Genomic DNA, 18,639 nt, shown 5'->3' on the forward strand with positions numbered 1-18,639 from the left:
TTTTACAAACATGGATTAGTTTGACCAAACTAACTGTCAAGATGACACTTGCTTTGGTGGTTAGAGGGTTATTGAATAAAAAAAAACACTTTCTAAAATATCTTTTATCAAACATAAACTATCGGTGTACAGGTCAATGCATCATTTTAAAGCGAACACACTGGAGTAACCACAAACTAGCTGAAAAATAGAACATAATGAGAACTCCTTTTTCATCCTCTATCCTTTTCAGAAATAAATTTTTGATGGTGTTGACAGCATCACCTCTCCATTTTTCCTTCCAGAAACTGTTCCTGGGAGCACCTCCCTCTCATTCTTACTGTTACTTCATTCCACCAGCCCACCCCACCCCCAGAATCTTTCTTCCTCTTAAAACAGAAGCAAATATGCACTGACCATTCTCTTTCTCATAACCTGAAAGTCAGTAAATTGGGTAGAAAGGGATGAACCAGTGTTTTCATATCTGTAAGAAAACTTGACATGTGTAGTCAGGATCCTCAAGATTTTTGGAACTCTCATTTCACATTGACACCACCATGCAGGCAAGGTGAGAAAAAAGAAGCTCAGGAAAGTTAGGGAGCCTAATTTGGACTTCAGAAAGCAGCCCTATGCAAGGTGTAGAGCTTTTGTCTAGGCCAAAACCAGAAGCCTCGGTTTATAAAGGGAATTCTCATCCCAGTGATGGGTGACCCTATACCTGTTTGAAAAGCTAGTACAAGTATAGACTTGGGAACCCCAAAAGTGCATTATCACTTTAAGAGTCCCCTCACCCAGTGAGCCACTGGTACCTACAAACTGCCCCCACTCTGCTTCAGTGATTCTCTGTGGGGTTACAGCACGTATCCAGTTCAGCTCCCGTGCCCAATTATCTTTCAGCCAAAGACAGGACTGAACCGTCAGTGCAGTCCACCTGCCCGACAGTCTGAACTTGTGTTCAGATGCACCCTCCCTCTCGCCACGCTGTGTTGCACTGCGGAGCGCCCTCCTTTCCCATGGAGCTGCCACAAAGGACAGCACTTGGCATCCCCACTCCTCACTGCCCAGGAGCACCAGCTACACAAAGTTCTGGTGCCTGTTTCTCTGGGATCCCTGCCAGCTGGGTATACAGCTCCGGCCAGGAGGGCGCCCGGCGGCCCCAGGAGCCTGGGAGACCGAGGGCGACTCGCACTCATCTCTTCACGCCGGCTCCCCACCAAGTGCGCTGGGCCNCGAGCCTCGAGAGCGGGAGCAGCGCCCCTACCGCTCGCTTTTCCGCCTCCATCTCCTCCGCCTCCTCCTTCCCCGTCACCCGCGCAGTCACAACCGGTTCAGACTGGCCAGGGTGCCCCGCAAAGCAGGGAAAGAGAGGGACCAGACCGCAGGGAAGAACTTCTCGGGAAGGAGGAGGAGGGAGAGAAGGTGGAGCCCAGAGGAGGGGGCCGGGCCCCTCTCTGCAAGCACGCGGCCACCGCAGCCGCCGAGGGGCTCGGCGGGGGCAGAGGGCGGCGGCTCCCGAGGCCGCGCGTAACGGGACCGATTGCCCAATACTCCGACAGGGGCCGGGGCCCCGGATAAATACAGCCCGGCGGGCCCCGAGCAGCAGGGAGAGCGGCGGCCGCGGCCCTCCCCGCCNAGCCCCCAGCCGAGGCCGCTACCCAGGTAAAGGGCTGGAGCTCGCGGGAGGGCGCCGACGCTCGGCGGCCGCCCTCGCTGCCTCGCCTCCCGGAGGCTAGAAGTGACTCCTCGGGCTCGGAGCAGCGGGAGGCGGCGGCGGCGACCACGCTGTCCCTGACGGCAAGCACTTGGGAACGGGTTTTTGGTTCGGCTGTGTACCTGGAGCCGCGAGTGTCCTCAGTGCGCCCACCCCTTGACACGCTCCCCTTTAGATGCGGTGCCTGTCCGCGGTCGGCAAGTTTCCCCAGGAGTCCGAGGGAGGCATTTTGCACGGAGCCCGAAGAGACAAACAGCGATACAGAGAAAGAAAGGGGGTCCTGGAGGGGGGACCGTGTCACGGGTTGGACTCGGGGCCGAGGTCTGTCCTGGAACTCCCGAGACAGCTTCTGGGACTGCTGGCGGCAGAACGGGGGCTGGGAGGAGCGCGACCAGGTGGGCCCTGGTCCTGAGGGCGGCAGGGCCTCCAGGTGCCCCGGTGGGGAGCCGGGGCCGCTGTCCCGGGAGGGTCTCGGCCAGGGCGCCCCGCGGCTGCAGGGCTGCGAGGAAGGCGGCGCGCGGGGCTGGGGGCCCCTGAGCCGCCGCGCCAGGTTCAGCACCACCGGGTCCGTCCGGGCGACCGCCGCGGGAGGCACGGGCACCTGGGCCGCCTGGACACCGAGCGGGAACCTTGGGAGGACTTGGTGCTTAACGTTCCAGCTGTGGCTCGCCCCACGTAGCCTGCTCTGGCTTCAGCAGCACCCAGAGGTTTTGGAAAGAGCTGACCACCTTTTAAGAGCTCGGCCATCAAAAACAAAGCAATGCTTCTCGGGGTCCCATGTCTGATTCAGCACAGGTCAATCCATCCTGGAGGTTTAGGCGGGCTTTACACTAAATACATTACTTACATACTAAGTTATTTGATATAACAGTTTTTTGGACTAATTTCCTGGGTCACAATTTGTTTGGGTGTATTTTTTTAAATCTTGGATTATCTGGATAATAGTGTATTTTTTTCTCTTATCAGTAGATTATCTGGATAGTAGTTTGTTTGTTTGTTTTTAATCTTGGATTATCTGCATAGTAGTTCAGATGGATTATCTGGATAGACTGCAGATGGATGTTGACTTCCAGAGTAGGATGTTTAGTTGTTCCATCAAACTGTGTTAATTTGGTACGTTTTAACAGTTTCTTCGATTCTGGTTGGCACTAGCTCTGAGAAAGTGTTCTGGCTGGAGAAGATTCTGAAGTGAGAGTACCCATCTTCATGATATGATCACACCTTCTTTTAAATAACATGTGAATGCAGATAACAGGGTTAGTATCAATATCATTGCTAGAAAAAAGTTTGTTTCTTTTTAAGGCCCTGGGAAATAGAAATTATATAATAAAATAGTTTAACCTGCCATCTTGCAACTACTCCTAATTTTAGCACCATGGACTAAGAACATCGTTCTCTGTTGCTTTCCATTTGTGTGTGGGCAACAGAGGGAATAAGGACCCTTCCTATCTATAGGATGAATATAGGGAAGGACAGGTGACATGGGGAAGTGCATCAGGACACTAGAAAATCTATTCCAGCTCTTGGCTGTGACTCTAAAGGGATGGAGGTGACAATGAGTGTTGGTTGGTGCCTGAATCTGTATCAGGGCAGACTGTGGGGCTTTTGGTTGGATCTGGTCATGAAGCTGAAGCTAGAGGATGACAGTTACAAAGGTGAGGTCAGATTTTCTTTCTTCTTCTTTTTTTTAAATGTTTATTTATTTATTTTGGGAGAGAGAATGTAGTCCCTCCCATGTTCTCCCAGGAAGAGAGAGAAAGAGGGAGAGAATCCCAAGCAGGCTTGGTGACGGGCAGAACGCTGTGAGGAGCCTGATCGCCCGAATCATAACCTGAGCCAAAATCCATAGTTGGAGACTTAACAGACTGAGCCACCTGGATGCTCCCAGACTTTCAAACTTTATTTTCTCACTCCAATGTTTTGAATCCCGAGGTTTTCTGATCTTTTTCTCAACTGAGATATCTCTTGAATTTAATTTATAGAAAGAAATTGAGTATAGAAAGCCAGTGGGTAGTGCAAAAAGCCACAATGCTTTGCTTGTATAACTATAGCTTTTCAAGAAAATTTCGCCTAGTGACTTTACTTTTAATTAAAGATTGCAAGAATGCACATATTTTGAGCTATTTGGCTTTTTCTTTGGGGGGTTCTTTGTAGATACCAAAGTCTTCCTTGTATATAAAATGAGATTGAACTAGAACTTACAAGTGAGTTCAAGCAAAGAACACATGGTCCCCACCTTTAAAGAGTTTAGTTTAGTGGGAAAGATAGGTATGTTTACAAATATCTATAATACAAGATAGTATAAATGGAGTCATGTGGCAGTAACATCAATAGAGTCCTATTGAATGGCAGAGAAAAGGAGAGGTTCACTCAAGGTTAAGAACTAAAAAAAGGTACGTAGCAGGTGGAGTGTTTGAGCTGGGATTTGAAAAAAGAAGAGATTTCCTCGGTGGAAAGGATCCTCACTGGAACAAGCAAATAGTACAGAGTCCTGGAAGTCTGATGTGTCCAAAGGAAGCAAAATAGTTTGGAGTTACTGAAGCCTGGAATTTAAGCTAGATAAGGCTGGAGGTAGGATGGGGGTAGATTGTAGAGAATATAACAAGCCATGCAAAGAAATTGAAAATGTGATTGAACATTATTATTGTATTTATACCAGCAATGTTAATATCTTCAACTGTAGTTTGTACCTTAAAGTTCAGTACTGTTTATAACCTAAAATTAAAAAAAAATTAATGTTTATTTATTTTTGAGAGAGAGAGAGAGAGAGACAGAATGTGAGTGGGAGAGGGGCAGGGAGAGAGAGAGGCAGACACAGAATCTGAGGCAGGCTCCAGCCTCTAAGCCGTCAGCACAGAGCCTGACGTGGGGCTTGAATTCATCCACGAAATCATGACCTGATCCAAAGTAAGACGCTTAACCAACTGAGCCACCCAGGCACCCCTGTTTATACTCTAAAATAAATAAATGGATAAAATCTCAATGATATTTGCTTTCTGTAAACATTAGTGTAAAAGAGTAATGTATTTTAAATAGCCTTTAAATGTATTTTAAATGTATGCTTTATGTAAGTCCAACAGTTTTCCCCCAAAGTCTGCAGTCTTATGGACTTATGGTATACCAGTCTTATGGTATACCAACTCTTAGTTTGATGAAAACTTTGTGCAGGAAAACACCTCCACATTCCTGGGCAATATACAGAGCAGAGCCGTTGTCTATTTTGTTTCAATTGTTTACTAAACATGATATGTCATTTAAGCTACATGCCTTATTTCATCTAGGGAAGCATCATTTTGATCTTAGGCTGATAATTTTAATGAGGCCAGTCAGCTAAGTAAATGATGGGACCAGGATTTGAAGCCAAGAAGTGTCTCGCAGAAGCTTATCCTTTGAACTATTCTGCTATCATTTAACAAGGGGATAATACATCATAACTTATTAAAAGAACTTGGGGACGGGCACCTGGGTGGGTCAGTCATTTGAGCATCTGACTTCAGCTCAGGTCATGGTCTCGAGATTTGTGGGTTGGGGCCCCACATCGGGCCTTGTGCTGACAGCTTGGAGCCTGGAGCCTGCTTCAAATTCTGTGTGTCTCCTTCTCTCTCTGCCCCCTCCTTCTTGCTTGCACTCTCTCTCTCCCCCAAAAATAAACATTAAAAATTTTTTAAAGATTTTAGAGGGGCCGGGTGGCTGAGTCTGTTAAACATCCAACTTTGGCTCAGGTCATGATCTCATGGCTCCTGAGGTCTAGCCCTATGTCGGGCTCTGTTCTGACAGCCCAGAGCCTGGAGCCTGCTTCAGATTCTGTGTTTCCCCCTCTCTCTGCCCCTGCTCTGCTTACACTCTGTCTCTGTCTCTCTCTCTCAAAAATAAATAAACATTAAGAAATTAAAAAGAAGTTAGAGGGGTGCCTGGGTGGCTTAGTTGGTTAAGCATCAGTTGGCTCAGTTTGTGAGTTTGAGTCTTGCATCTGGCTTGGGATTCTCTCTCTCTGTCTCTCTCCAATTCATGCTTTCTCTCTCTCCCTCTCTCTCAAAAAAAAAACAAAAACAAAAACAAAAAAACTTAAAAAAAATAAAAGAAGTTAGAAATTGAGCCTTCTAACTGTAGAAGTGTTTCTCTGTTTTTAAATTTGGACCTTCATTCCCATTATCCTGATTTTGTTTGTTTGTTTCTTTATTTAGAGAGGGTGCATGTGAGGGCAGGGGGCAGAGACAGCAAGAGAGAGAATCCCGAGCAGGCTCCATGCCCAGCTAGGTGGCTGACATGGGGCTAGATCTCATGACCATAATATCAAGACCTGAGCTGAAATAAGGGTTTCAAGCAATTATTTAACTGAATGAGCCACCCAGGTACCCCAGTTTTAGGGTTTTTTAAAAATTGAGTTATAATTGACATATAGCTTTGTATGACTTTTACATGTACAATGTAATGATTCAGTATATGTATATATTGTGCAGTGATTACCACAATAAGTTTAGTTAACATCCATCACTACACAGATTTTTGTTGTGTTGTGGTGTTTTTTTTTTTTTTGGTGTTGAGAAATTTTAAGGTCTACTTTGTCAGCAACTTTCAAATATATGATATAGTATGGTAACTGTAGTCCTCATATTATACATTGCTCATCATTCTGATTAATTTTACTTTACAAATCAACAATGAGACATGTAAATTTTTTAACACATCTTTAAACTATTATATGATCTTGTGCTTTTATGATCCACTCAAAAGAAACTCATAAGCTTTTTGAGAAGAGATGGACTATGGATGAGAAAACATTAGTGAGTGTGACAGCATTAAATACAAGGACCAGATCTTCCAGATTCTCTGGAAGGGTGTCAGTTTCAAATATTCTTGTCATCCCCAGTAGCCCCCAACCCCAAATGCACCAGATCTTTTTGTTTTTCAGCATCCTGTATATGTTGCCTCATGTCTTGAGTTTTTATTCTGAAAGTCATTTAGCAAATATACCAGCTTGTACATGGTATACTCAAGTGTGTGTTCAGACAACAGATTGGACTGTACATAATCATGTACAAATTATGCAAAACATATACCAAGCAAAAGAACACACCAGTGTAGATGGCATCATCATAGATTTCTTTCAGAACACTACTACTTGGGCCAACCTGTGAGTGATATGGTTTGTGTGGAATAGAGAAAAGCTGAAGCAAAAGCCCGCAGCATACGGAACATGGCAAGAGTATGAGACGGATGCAGGGAAATGATTATGCCAACTTGTATTGAAGTGTCTGGCCCTCATTTTGCCTATACTTAACTCTGTTAAATCTAGATCTTTTCATCTTTTCACAGGTTCTGAGTGGTTTACAAATTCTGCTACTTTCTCTTCTGAGCCTGAGAGCAGGACTGGAAATAAGTGACCTTTCACTGGATTGGTCAGTGAGGGACCTTGGTACTGGTCTCTCCTCTAGTGTGACATCTCTAAACTTCAGTGTCTTCATACAGAGGAAGCAACTGAGTCATTGATGAGATCAGTGGTGGCAAAGTCCCAGGGCTCACCCAGGGGAGATAGGTGTCATATATAAGAAAACCAGACCAGCAGTGGTGGGAGGGGAGAGGATAGGTGAAACTCAAAATGCCAGTCAACCTCCATCGTATGTCAGGGAGATGTTAGGAAGTGGAAGGAACTGGAGAGAACATGCCCATTCGATGAGGGTGAAAGTTGCTCAGTTCTAGCCAGTTGTTATGTAAGAACAAAAACCCAGTGTCTCCAGATCTTCTGATTTTTTTAAAGAATAAAAAAATTCAGGTTTTTATGTGAAATACTCATTTTAAATCATTTGCAATTCATTAAAAATTGTTAAAAGTAAAATAAAAATAAATTAATAAAATAAAAATTGTGCAGGCTAAAGAGAGTACCTCTGACCTAGAGATTAGATTTGGCCTGAGAGTTGTCAATTTCTGGATGATTTCCAGGGCTCCTTCTGGCTTCAGGCTTCCATGATCCTACATGAATCCATTTTATCTCTAACCCATTTCTTCTGCTTTGTTAACACGTAGTTATGCTTTGGGGAATAACTTAGCTTTACAGGAGTTCTTTGGCAAGTGCTGAACTATGATAGATCTGTAAGGCTTATAATGTCCTTTTTTGATGGCCATGCTGTTTTCATAATTCAGAGGCTCCAGCAGTTAAGTACCTGTGTTAATTATCCCTTTCTGGGACAATTAATGTGATTCAATTCCAAGGCCCAGAGCTATTTCTCTAAACACTTTTCTTCTGGCTCTTCCTTCTCACCCCAATAGGAAATAATATCCAGTTGGAAAATTGATCTTGGTTCCCACTTGGACAAGGTATATTTGTAGCCTGACTTATGGTGCTCAGACAAAGAAATCTTCATCGTCTTTACCCTGGCAAGATTTTGCCATGGAGTCTGTCTCTGCTTTTAAACTTAGAAATGTCTGGGAACAACATTCTCGAACTATAAACTGAATTAAGGGTTAATTAAGGGTTTGGCTTTTGAGTTGTGTTAATACAGGAGTTTAGGCTCCTTTTTAAAAAAAGCATATTTATATGGGCCCCAAAGTAAAAATGAAGACCCCAAACCACAGATTTGCGTATGATCTCAATCCCAAATTATTTTTAGTAACACTGGTTCTTTTGCAGTGAAATTCTTTAGTATATATATAGATATATATAGCTCCATCTATTGAATTTGACTGGCTAAGATGTGTTCCTCACTTTACATCAATGAGCTATTTCACAAACAAGTGAGTGTGACTCTAACTGAAAAGTTCAGACAGATGTTGACAATGAGAAGGAAGCGTCTGAGTAAATAAAACAAGAATGGCATGTTTAGAGAAACCACATATCTTCTTGAGACTGAGCTGATTTCAAGAGGATGAACAGAAGGCTCTGGTTGACAATTCTGAGCCACAGTTTATCCTTGTTCTGGCTCCAGTAGTGAGTCAACACCACACTTCAGAGTGTGTGAAGTATAGACTCTGGATGTTTAACATTTAAAACCAAATCTGAGAGAACCAGGTTACTGTCTGAACCATTAAAGACATACCATTTGATGTTATACTGGTAAAAATTTTGAATTAAAAAAATCCTATTTCTGTATTTCTACCCATGTATTTGGCTAGTCCTTCTGATTCAATGATAGAGCAGGCTCTAAGCTCCATGGAGGCAGGGACCACATTGTCTATTAAGTGCATTCAGTTCATTTTCTTATAAACAAATGCACGATGCCTTCTAAAGGCACTTAATTCATTTTGTTGAATGAGAGATGTTTAATTAATCATTTTAATATACAGGAGAGTTAGGTAAGTAGCTTTTCCAACATTCATTAATTTCATAAAGATTTATTGAGTTTTTATTATGTGCCGAACACAATTCTTAGTGCTAGGGATGTGAGATGGGCTTGGAGGTTAGATACTTAGCAAGGAGTAGCAATATATTGTGATGAATGTTATAATAGCAAGATTGCCCAAACTGATGTGAGATCTTAGATGAGGAATGACAGACTGATGGAGATTCAAGAAGGCATCAAGTTGGAGGAGACATTTTAGGCTAAGTCTTAAAGGAAAAGCAGGAGTTTGTCAGTAGGCAAATTGGAGACAGGCATTACAACCTCTCCCTAGAAGAGGGAGGAAACATGGCTTGAGTGTTGAATTGCAACAGTGGCTTGGGGACCACCGGGTTGTGGGACATCTTAGAGTGGTGTAGTTGGGGACTGCATTGTTGCAGAGCTTTAGAGAAAAACAAAAAGAATCCAATAACTTGCTGGGTATTTAAAGATCTAAATATTGAATATATTGAATATATAGACAAAACATGGCTATGTAAAAACAATTTTTCGTTTTAATTTATAATTTTTGAATAACTTTATTGATGGGGAACTGTAAGCTCCATGAGGCAGGAAAAAAATCATCTTTGGCTTTCTTATATGCTTATGATAATGAGTTAAATTTGACCTCTGCTAGTGGATACACTGTGGGTGGTGACAGATTTAAAGAGTAGAGGTGGAATTGGAGAGGATGAGGAGCATGGTTTGGCAGCAGCCTGCCAGATGGTCAACGAGTAGGTGGCTGTGATGGTGCAAAGATTTGCAAAGAAGAGGCACAGGAGGAGTCGGACTGTAGAGCTCATTGTCATGACCCTGGTCCTGGCTGACCTGGAGTGCAGGGGAGGAGGAGCAGGGAGGGGATAGAGAGGGGGGATTTCTGCTTGGGCAATGGCAGGTCTGGTTGTGTTTTTTCTCCAGATGAAATTCAGGAGGAGGAATTATGGATTTGTTCATTGTGAGGGGCTTGAGCACAGCCAGGTGGGATCTTGACATAAAAACTGGTAAGAAATTGTTGAACATATGGGTCTGGAGTTCTGAGGAGAAGTCAGGCCTGCAGATGGAGACTTGGGACTCCTTCCTTTGCATACATGCAGTCACTTGGTGAGGCTAGAGACAGCTGGTGGGGTCCTGTGAGAGTGGGCTCAGGAATGCCAGGGGGCACTGGTTTGCAGAGAAGATAAATGTGTAAGGTGTCAAGATGGTGATTGAGTGCAGGCCAGAACTGACTTAGAGATAAGGCAGTGGGGGCTCCACAGTAAGAACATTTCTCTTGTTTGGATGCCTGGAAACCAGGGAACAGTTGAGGAATCATCAGGATGTGAGAAAGAAGAGGCAGGGAGAGTGTTCCTTCAAGTTTTTCTAAGAAAACCTTTGAAAGATACAACAACAAGAGCTGCAAGCATTTGCTCTAGGCCAATCATCATGCCTGGTGTTTCACAGAGATAATTTTCCTATATTCCTCCTAAAAATCCTAAGAGAAAGGAGTTTTACTACTTCCATTCTATAGATGAAGAAACTGAGAAGATTGTTAACGCGCTTAAAGAAAGTCACACGGCTGATGGCGGAGTTCAGTCACAAACCCAGGAGAAATGACTCCAGGGTCTATGTTCTAGCCCAGGGACTTTCAGTGTTTTAAAATGACCTACAGGAATATGTGTTTGTGAGTCCAGCCCTGCACACATATAAACACTGAAGCCCAGGTTCACAGAATGGTACTGAAGCCTTACGGCCATGCAGGAGGTATTCTTATGTTTTAGATTCTTATCTATTTTATTCTATTCTAAATCCCAATTTTAAAAAATGCTACTCATAACCCACAGTTGATTTCATGACCCGTGATGCATTGAAGCTTCAACAACACTGCTCTAGCCCACTGCTTTGCATTCCTTCCCAAACTATAGCTTAATACTATTTTCTATTACATTCAACAAACATTTATTGAGTGCCTACTATATACATATATGTAGAAAGAACATATAGAATATAAGATGTGCCCTGGTCCTGGGAATTTTCTGTTAGTGAAGAGGATGGGAAGAAAGCAAGTAAATGGCTAATTATAATGTCACACACACACACACACACACACACACGAGTATTACTCAGCCATAAAAAAAAAAATGATATCTTGACATTTGCAACTATGTGAATGGAGCTAGAATGTATTATGCTAAGTGAAATAAGTCAATCAGAGAAAGAAAAATACCGTATGATTTCAACTCATATGTGGCATTTAAGATACAAAAGAGATGAACATATGGGAAGAGCGCAAGAGGAAAGAGGGAAACAAACCACAAGACACTCTTAATGATAGAGAACAAACTGAGGGTTGATGGAGGGAGGTGAGTGGGAGATGGGCTAGATGGGTGATAGGTATTAAGGAGGGCACTTGTGATGAGCATTGGGTGTTGTATTTAAGTGATGAATCACTGAATTCTACCACTGAAACCAATATTGCACTAGATGTTAATTAACTAAAATTTAAATAAATTTAAAAAAAAGAATAAAGGTCAAAGGAGATTTGAAGACCATGGTATTCTGTGTATTTTTCTCAAAGGTCTTGAGGTGGTCAAAATATTATTATTATTTAGGTATCAATTTGTTTAGTATAAGCCCCTGAGTGATGTCAGCAAGTTCAATCATTTTAAAGTATATCCATTAAAAAAGTTTTAAAATGAAAGAGTATCCAATAAAAAAAAATTACCATCAACTTTCCAAAGTAAAGTAATGCAACCATACAGACCACTTAAGAAAGAACCTGCTGGGGCGCCTGGGTGGCTTAGTCGGTTAAGCGTCCAACTTTCGCTTAGGTCATGATCTCGTGGTTCGTGGGTTCGAGCCCCGCGTCGGGCTATGTGCTGACTGCTGGCTCAGAGCCTGGAGCCTGTTTCAGTCTGTGACTCCCTCTCTCTCTGACCCTCCCCTGCTCACGCTGTTTCTCTCTCTCTCCTAGAAATAAAAAAAAAAAAAGAAAAAGAAATTTAAAAAAAAAAAGAAAGAAAGAAAGAACCTGCATTAGGTGGTCACTCCTTGGATTACATAGAGAGAGCTTGAAGTAGAATCTAACAAAAAACCTAGGGACACTGGGACAGAATGAGGATTATCAATACCTACCTAACTTTTATGTAGAGTTGTATATCAATTAAAAAGATAACATTTGAAAGTCCTTGGCATTGTGTCTGATATACAGAAAGTGTTCATAGGAAATGGTAATTAGAAGTTATTCCATGATATGGCTAAATAATAGTACAGTTAAACTGTAGAAATTTTTCTTAATTCCTAAGAAAACATGAAATTATTTTTGGGATTTAAGGACATTTGAAATATTTTTCTATAGCCACAATTGAAATGGGTAAAAAAAAAAGAATTTAAATAACCAAAAGCAGCCAAGTCTTTCAATTTATGACTGTATATTAGGACGTGCAGTTGTTTAAGATGACCTGTAGTGCTGCTGTCCCCTTTTGCTTAGTAACCACACATTTAAATCACCTGGAGCCCTCTAACAGCCTGGCCTTCCCTCCAAACATCCTGTTTGCATTGCTATAGGGTGGGCCCAGGCATCAGGGATTTTTAAGCTCCTAAAGTGATTCTACTATGTATGCAATCCCCTTCGTAATCCCTGCAGGTCTTAGTGTGCTAAATGCTTAGTATGTAAGTATGTGCTTAGGAAGTATGCTTAGTATGCTCTGATGATTAGAAACAAGCTCATGTGGAGATACAACCTTAAAATGAGGTTTTTCATTTGCCCTTTTGATGCACATGTAGTTATCACCTTTTCTTGAGAACTGGTTTAGAAAGGAAGATCTTAGGAGTCTTTGGAATAAGAAAGGGGTTCTTTGAACTGGGAAGATTAGAAAACAGGGACATGAAGAATACAAAGAGAATCTTGAGATCGTGTAGCGCTTTCAGAGACAAAGTAACTGATTTTTAAAGCCGCTTGTAGCCCTTGTCAACCCTCATGATCAATGCTCACCTCTGCCCCACCCATTGGCACACTACAAACCATGGTGGCTGGGAAAGGTGCTGGAAAGCCGTGTGGCTTTGAGTTGGGAAGAAAAGGAAAGAAGGAAATGAAAGGGAGAAAGAGAGCAAAACCCTTCTTTGGATTTCAGTGCCTCTCTGTTTTGTCTTCTCTGGGCTGTTGGTGACCTAAGAGTAGACTGCCATCGTCTTCATGTTCTCTCCTCACTGAGACATCCCTCTTCCCATGTGCCAGCTTTATCTTACTGTCAGGACATTATCCAAGATTTGAAAAATGTCACTTCCATATCACCACCCCCCTTTTCTTTGGAGGGAGGAATTTGGTAGCGGAGTGTGTGTGTGTGTGTGTGTGTGTGTGTGTGTGTGTACGCACGTGCTCACTTGAGTGTGCTGTTGTGGCAGGGAAGGAGGGCAGTTGTGGATGTTCTGGCCAGCTGTATTTGTAGGGAGGGTATTTTCAGATTTTGAGAGGGTCTCTGCCAAGATAAAAAAGAATACTTTTATGACAATTATGTTTAAAAGGATAAGAAATAATAATATACACTGAAATTACTGTGTGCCAGGCACTGTACTAATAGCACAATAGTCTGGTGAGGTAACTGATATCATTCCCCTCACATTTTGGATGAAGAAAGTGAGGCACAGAGATATTGCAGTAATTTGCTGAAGGTCACACGTTTGGCCAGAAATGGGACATGTACTCAGGTTTATCTAGGACACACGCCCAAAATCTTATCCTCTATTCCTCAGTTTTTTAGAATAGATACCTTCATATATTTATAGATGTATGTGTATGTATTTGTATGAAACTGTAGCTACTGACATAACAAAAATGTGGAAACCCTATCAACCATTCTTTGGGACCACATAATACTACTACAAGAAGATCTTGACTTCTCTCCCACTACCTTCCCCAAACTCAGAGATCGTTTGGCTAATTTGAACAAATTAATAGGTGGCCTCATCATTATATTGACAGCTTTATTATAATTATCACCAGCAGCAGGAGACTCTTCTCAGAGTTTTAGCTGCCAGCTGCATGCCTGCTCCGCTGGGGAATGCGGACACTAGCTGGGGCATATGACCTAGATCCAGAGAGATGAAGTGACCATTTTTGCATTGACTATCTGGAGATTTTTGGAGGTGCTTCTTCCCAGGTTTTTTTCTGGGCTGCTGTACAGCAGAAGGATGGCATTATGGGTGAATGAATGATTCTCTAGAAGCAGTGCACCCAGGCTTGGCCATTTGGGACAAAGGAAAAGAGGCAGGAAAAGACTTTTCTTTCCTCCGGCTGGCAATGGTGTGTACTTGCTCTCTCTGGAGCCACAAGGGTGGAACTGGGCTATTTCTCCAGCTGGAAACCATCCAACAGATTTTGGGGGTTTGCCACATCAAAGTGTGGGGTTAATAGCATTGCCACCACCAGTAGGGACAGAGCCAGATGTCACAAATGAAGAGGGAGCAGGCAACCTTCCATTCCTTTGTTCTCCCTTTGCACTTCAGGGTGCTTAGAAAAATAATTGGACCTCCTGAGAAGGTCCAATTATTCTGCCTTCTTGTTTTGTAAAGTTAGGATTCTTTGGAGAGAGATGCTTACTTTTCTATAGGCTTCCAATTCACTAGGGCCCATGTTGCAAGTTGTTTTTTGAGTTGATACACTTTCTGAAACCATTTTCTCCTATTTTCATTAAAAACAACTTTTGCATATCTTCAGATAAATGGATGTAATAATCATCTTTTAAATTTTGTATATAGGCAATGATCCCCTTTGCATTTTCTCAAACATTTTATGGGAGATCAAGAATATAGCTTTTAGGAGTTTTTGCTTTTGATCAGTAGAGATTTAGGGGTAAATAAGCATTGTCTTTGACCTTACTATAGATGACAGGGTTGAGCTAAAATAACAGTACAGTGCTGGCTGCCACTGGGGTGGGTGAGCTCAGAGTGACAGAGTTTCTGAGTGCTCCAGTCCCCACTTCGTCCCCAACTCTTAGCCTTTTCCCTCCCTCGCCTGTGTCCCTTCTTCACTGGGAAAGAGGGTGACAGTTGGTCAGAGGTGGTCCTTCTCTCCTGTAGGACAGTGATTCTCAGCCCTGGCAAATGTGTGGCTGCACATTTGGGTGAAAGGAAGGGTCAGACTATACCCAGAGAGTCTGGGGTGGGCCCTTCATCAGTGATGTTTTAAGCTCCCCAGAGCGCAGTCAAGCTGGAGAACCATTGTGGTTGGGCAACCATTTTGAGTGTATCTGTGGATGACCTTGGTCAGAATCACAGAGTGATTTTTTTAAAAATCCAATTTATGTGATTCCTAACACACTAACAATACTTAATCATCATCATAATCAATTCTAAAGCATTTTCATCAACCCCAAAAGAAACTGCATACCCATCAACACTCACTTCCCATTTCCTCCCAAACCTCCTAGCCCTAGGCAACCACTGACCTACTTCCTGTCTCTATAGATTGCCTATTCTGGAAGTTTCATATAAATGAGAATCATCTAATATGTAGTCTTTTGTGTTTGGCTACTTTCATTTAGCATATTTTTAAGGTTCATCATGTTGTAACATGTATCTGTACTTCATTCCTTTTTTTAATGCTTATTTATTTATTTATTTTGAGAGAAAGAGAGTGGGGGCAGAGTAGAGAGAGAGGGGGAGAGAGAATCCCAAGAAGGCTCCACACTGTCAGCATAGAGCCTGACATGGGACTCGATCTCACGAAGTGTGAGACCATGACCTGAGCCAAAATCAAGAGTTGGACACTTAGCTGACTGAGCCACCACCCCCCACCCCATGTACTCCATTCTTTTTTTATTGCTGACTAATATTCCATTGTGTGGCTAGACCACATCTTGTTTATCCATTCATTAGTTAGTTGATGGACATTTGGGTTGTTTCCACTTTTTTGGCTATTAGCCTTAATTTTTAAAAATATATTTATTTATTTTTGGGAGAGAGCAAGCAGGGGAGGAGCAGAAGAAAGGAAGACAGAGGATCCAAAGCAGGCTCTGCACTGACAGGCTGACAGCAGTGAGCCTGACACAGGACTCCAACTCACGAATTGCGAGATCATGATCTGAACTGAAGTCGGATACTCAATTGACTGAGCCACCCAGGTGCCCCTGATAGCCTTAATTTTTAAACTGTATCTTCAAACAGATATATTAATTTATTTAACCTCACTGTGGCTTTTTTTCCTTCAATATTAGTATACCAGAAGTCTGAAATGACTTCTGAGACAGTCCTATTAAGGCCACCACGCTTGGATTCACAGTCATACAAAAATTATTTGGAGTTCACTTCTTGTTATAGCAATGTCATATTGTGGAAAATGCTTACAGAATTGTAGATATGTGTCTATAAATATAAACATATATATATTTACATAAAACAAGGATACCTCAGTATGATTTTACAAAGAGTTTTAATAGTTTATAAGAAGGACAGTGGGGGTTCTTTTCCTTTAAAAATGACATTGATCTATAACAGCTTATTTTGCTTCAGAAGAGAAGTCATAAACTGTACTCACTATGAAATATCATTGGAAAAGTCACAAAATTAATCCAGTTACTATAACTTTTAAAGGACTAACACTGGTGTTAGTGTAACCGTGTTTACTAATATCCAAAACAACAAATGGAGCAGATTCACTTGGAAGTTTATATCTTTGACTCAGAGAGACCTGACACTGTTTTAAAGCTTTATGCTACTCCTAGATGGTCAACAAGCAGTCATAGGTATGTTGACTCTTTGGCAAGTGGTGACTGCACATGCTGCACTTTTTACTCAACACGCGCTGTGGAACGCAGCTCTTTGAGAAACAGGAAAGTGAAAGTACCAGCAGAGTGTCGTGTGATAGAGGCAGACTCAAGCACCAGTGACTGCTCTGGTTACTTGTACACCTGAACGGCCTCTATGCGGCTGTCTCCCATTAAATGGAATTGAATTAATGTATATTTGAATTATGACTATCTGTGTATGTCAAAGGATATTTTTTATTAGAACTCCCAAATAATTATTTGCTTATTTTTTATTTTCACAAAGAATGATTTGTTTGCCTGTATTTTTTTAAATGAGAATTTGTCCCAATTTTTCTCAATTCCTAGCATCCCTTGACAGTGGTGAAGGATGCGTGATACATGTTTGGAAGGGCAAATGTCACAGGAGGGAAAGAGCAGTATCAATCAGTGCTAGAACTGCTTCTGGCACAATAGATCTGCTCTGTAGTTTATAAACTTGTTACCCACAGTAGATTCAGAACCAAAACATCATTTCCAGTAGCTTTTGAATATGTTTTACTTTAACAGCTTTGTGGAGAAGTTCATCTATTTATTTATTTTAAACATTTTTAATGTCTATTTTTGAAAGAGAGACAGAGACAGAGCACAAGCAGGAGAGGGGCAGAGAGAGGGGGAGACACAGAATCCAAAGCAGGCTCCAGGATCCGAGCTGCCAGCCCAGAGGCTGACACGGGACTCGAACCAGACAAACTATGAGATCATGACCTGAGCTGAAGTTGGACACCCAGATGCCCCTGAACTTCACCTATTTAATATATATAGTTTCGTGGAATTTTTTCAGGAGTTGTGCAAACTGTACCATAGAAAATAACTTAAAAACATTTTCACTACCTCAAAAAGAAATCTTGTGCCCTTGATAGTCTATATTAATGTCCACCTGTCAAACTGTTTTCCAGAGTGGCTGCTGCATTTTCATCCCCACCAGCAGCACCAGAACAAGGGTTCCAGCTTTCCTCAGCTTGGCCTGTGGTTTCGAACCTTCCATTTAACAGGATAGCATAAATGTAACTGAAGGAAGGTCACAAAGCCCAGGACGGTTTCAACTTTTGACACACTTGATAGACGACCAGGTCAAGACAAAATTAACCTGGAATCAACTATCCCCCCCCCCAATGTAATCACATGATCCTAGGCCCTTAATTGAAATAAAGTGCTTGATGGGATTTGCTCAGAGGATAAAAAAGAATGGAATCTTGCCATTTGCAATGACATGGATAGAGCTAGAGAGTATTATGCTAAGTGAAATAAGTCAGTCAGAGAAAGACAAATACCAGATGATTTCACTTATATGTGAAATTTAAGAAACAAGTGAGGAAAGGTTAAAGAAAAAAAGGAAGAGGCAAACCTAGAAGCTGACTCTCAACTATAAAGAGCAAACTGATGGTCACCAGAGGGGTGGTGGTCGGGGTGGGGGGAGGGTTTCAATAGCCAATGGGGATTAAGGAGAGCACTCGTGATGAGCACCAGGTGGTGTATGGAAGTGATGAATAACTATATTGTACACCGGAAACTAATATTACGCTGTATGTTAACTAATTAGAATTTAAAAGAGAAAAAAAGAGAAGAAAAAAAAAAGTAAAGTACTTCAGGACCAGGTAATTTGGCAGTGATTGAGATTTTTTAAAAAGTTCTGTTTATACCTCCTATGATTCAAGTGAAAAATGTACCTAGGAGTCTTTAGTGAGATATAGGTAACAGTCAAAAAGGGTTATTAGAGAATGATTATGGGGGAGGGGGGCCGGAGGCAAGAGGGACCATCAACTGAAAAGAAGGTCAATAGTAAATTATTCTCAATTTGGCAAAAAATAGTATAATATGTATGTATACACCTCAAGGACAGAAAACTTCTGTGTCA

The 18,639-nt window shown here is 42.1% G+C and overlaps 1 protein-coding gene across 2 annotated transcripts in view; it reads left to right on the forward strand.

The window, feature by feature from the left end:
- The first annotated feature begins 1,606 nt into the window (after nucleotides 1–1,606).
- SLC16A9 (solute carrier family 16 member 9) overlaps nucleotides 1,607–18,639 on the forward strand; it is a 52,680-nt gene continuing 35,647 nt past the window's right edge. Inside the window, exon 1 of one of the 2 annotated variants that reach the window (XM_077770145.1) lies at nucleotides 1,607–1,638. The gene's annotated coding sequence lies outside the window, so the exon portion shown is untranslated. Of the gene's footprint in view, nucleotides 1,639–2,867; nucleotides 2,947–18,639 lie in introns of those variants that run through there. The other variant, XM_077770146.1, reaches the window with a different exon arrangement.

The sequence above is a fragment of the Crocuta crocuta genome, unplaced genomic scaffold, assembly GCF_008692635.1.
Source record: "Crocuta crocuta isolate KB4526 unplaced genomic scaffold, BGI_CrCroc_1.0 scaffold46, whole genome shotgun sequence".
NCBI classification, from domain to species: Eukaryota; Metazoa; Chordata; class Mammalia; order Carnivora; family Hyaenidae; genus Crocuta; species Crocuta crocuta.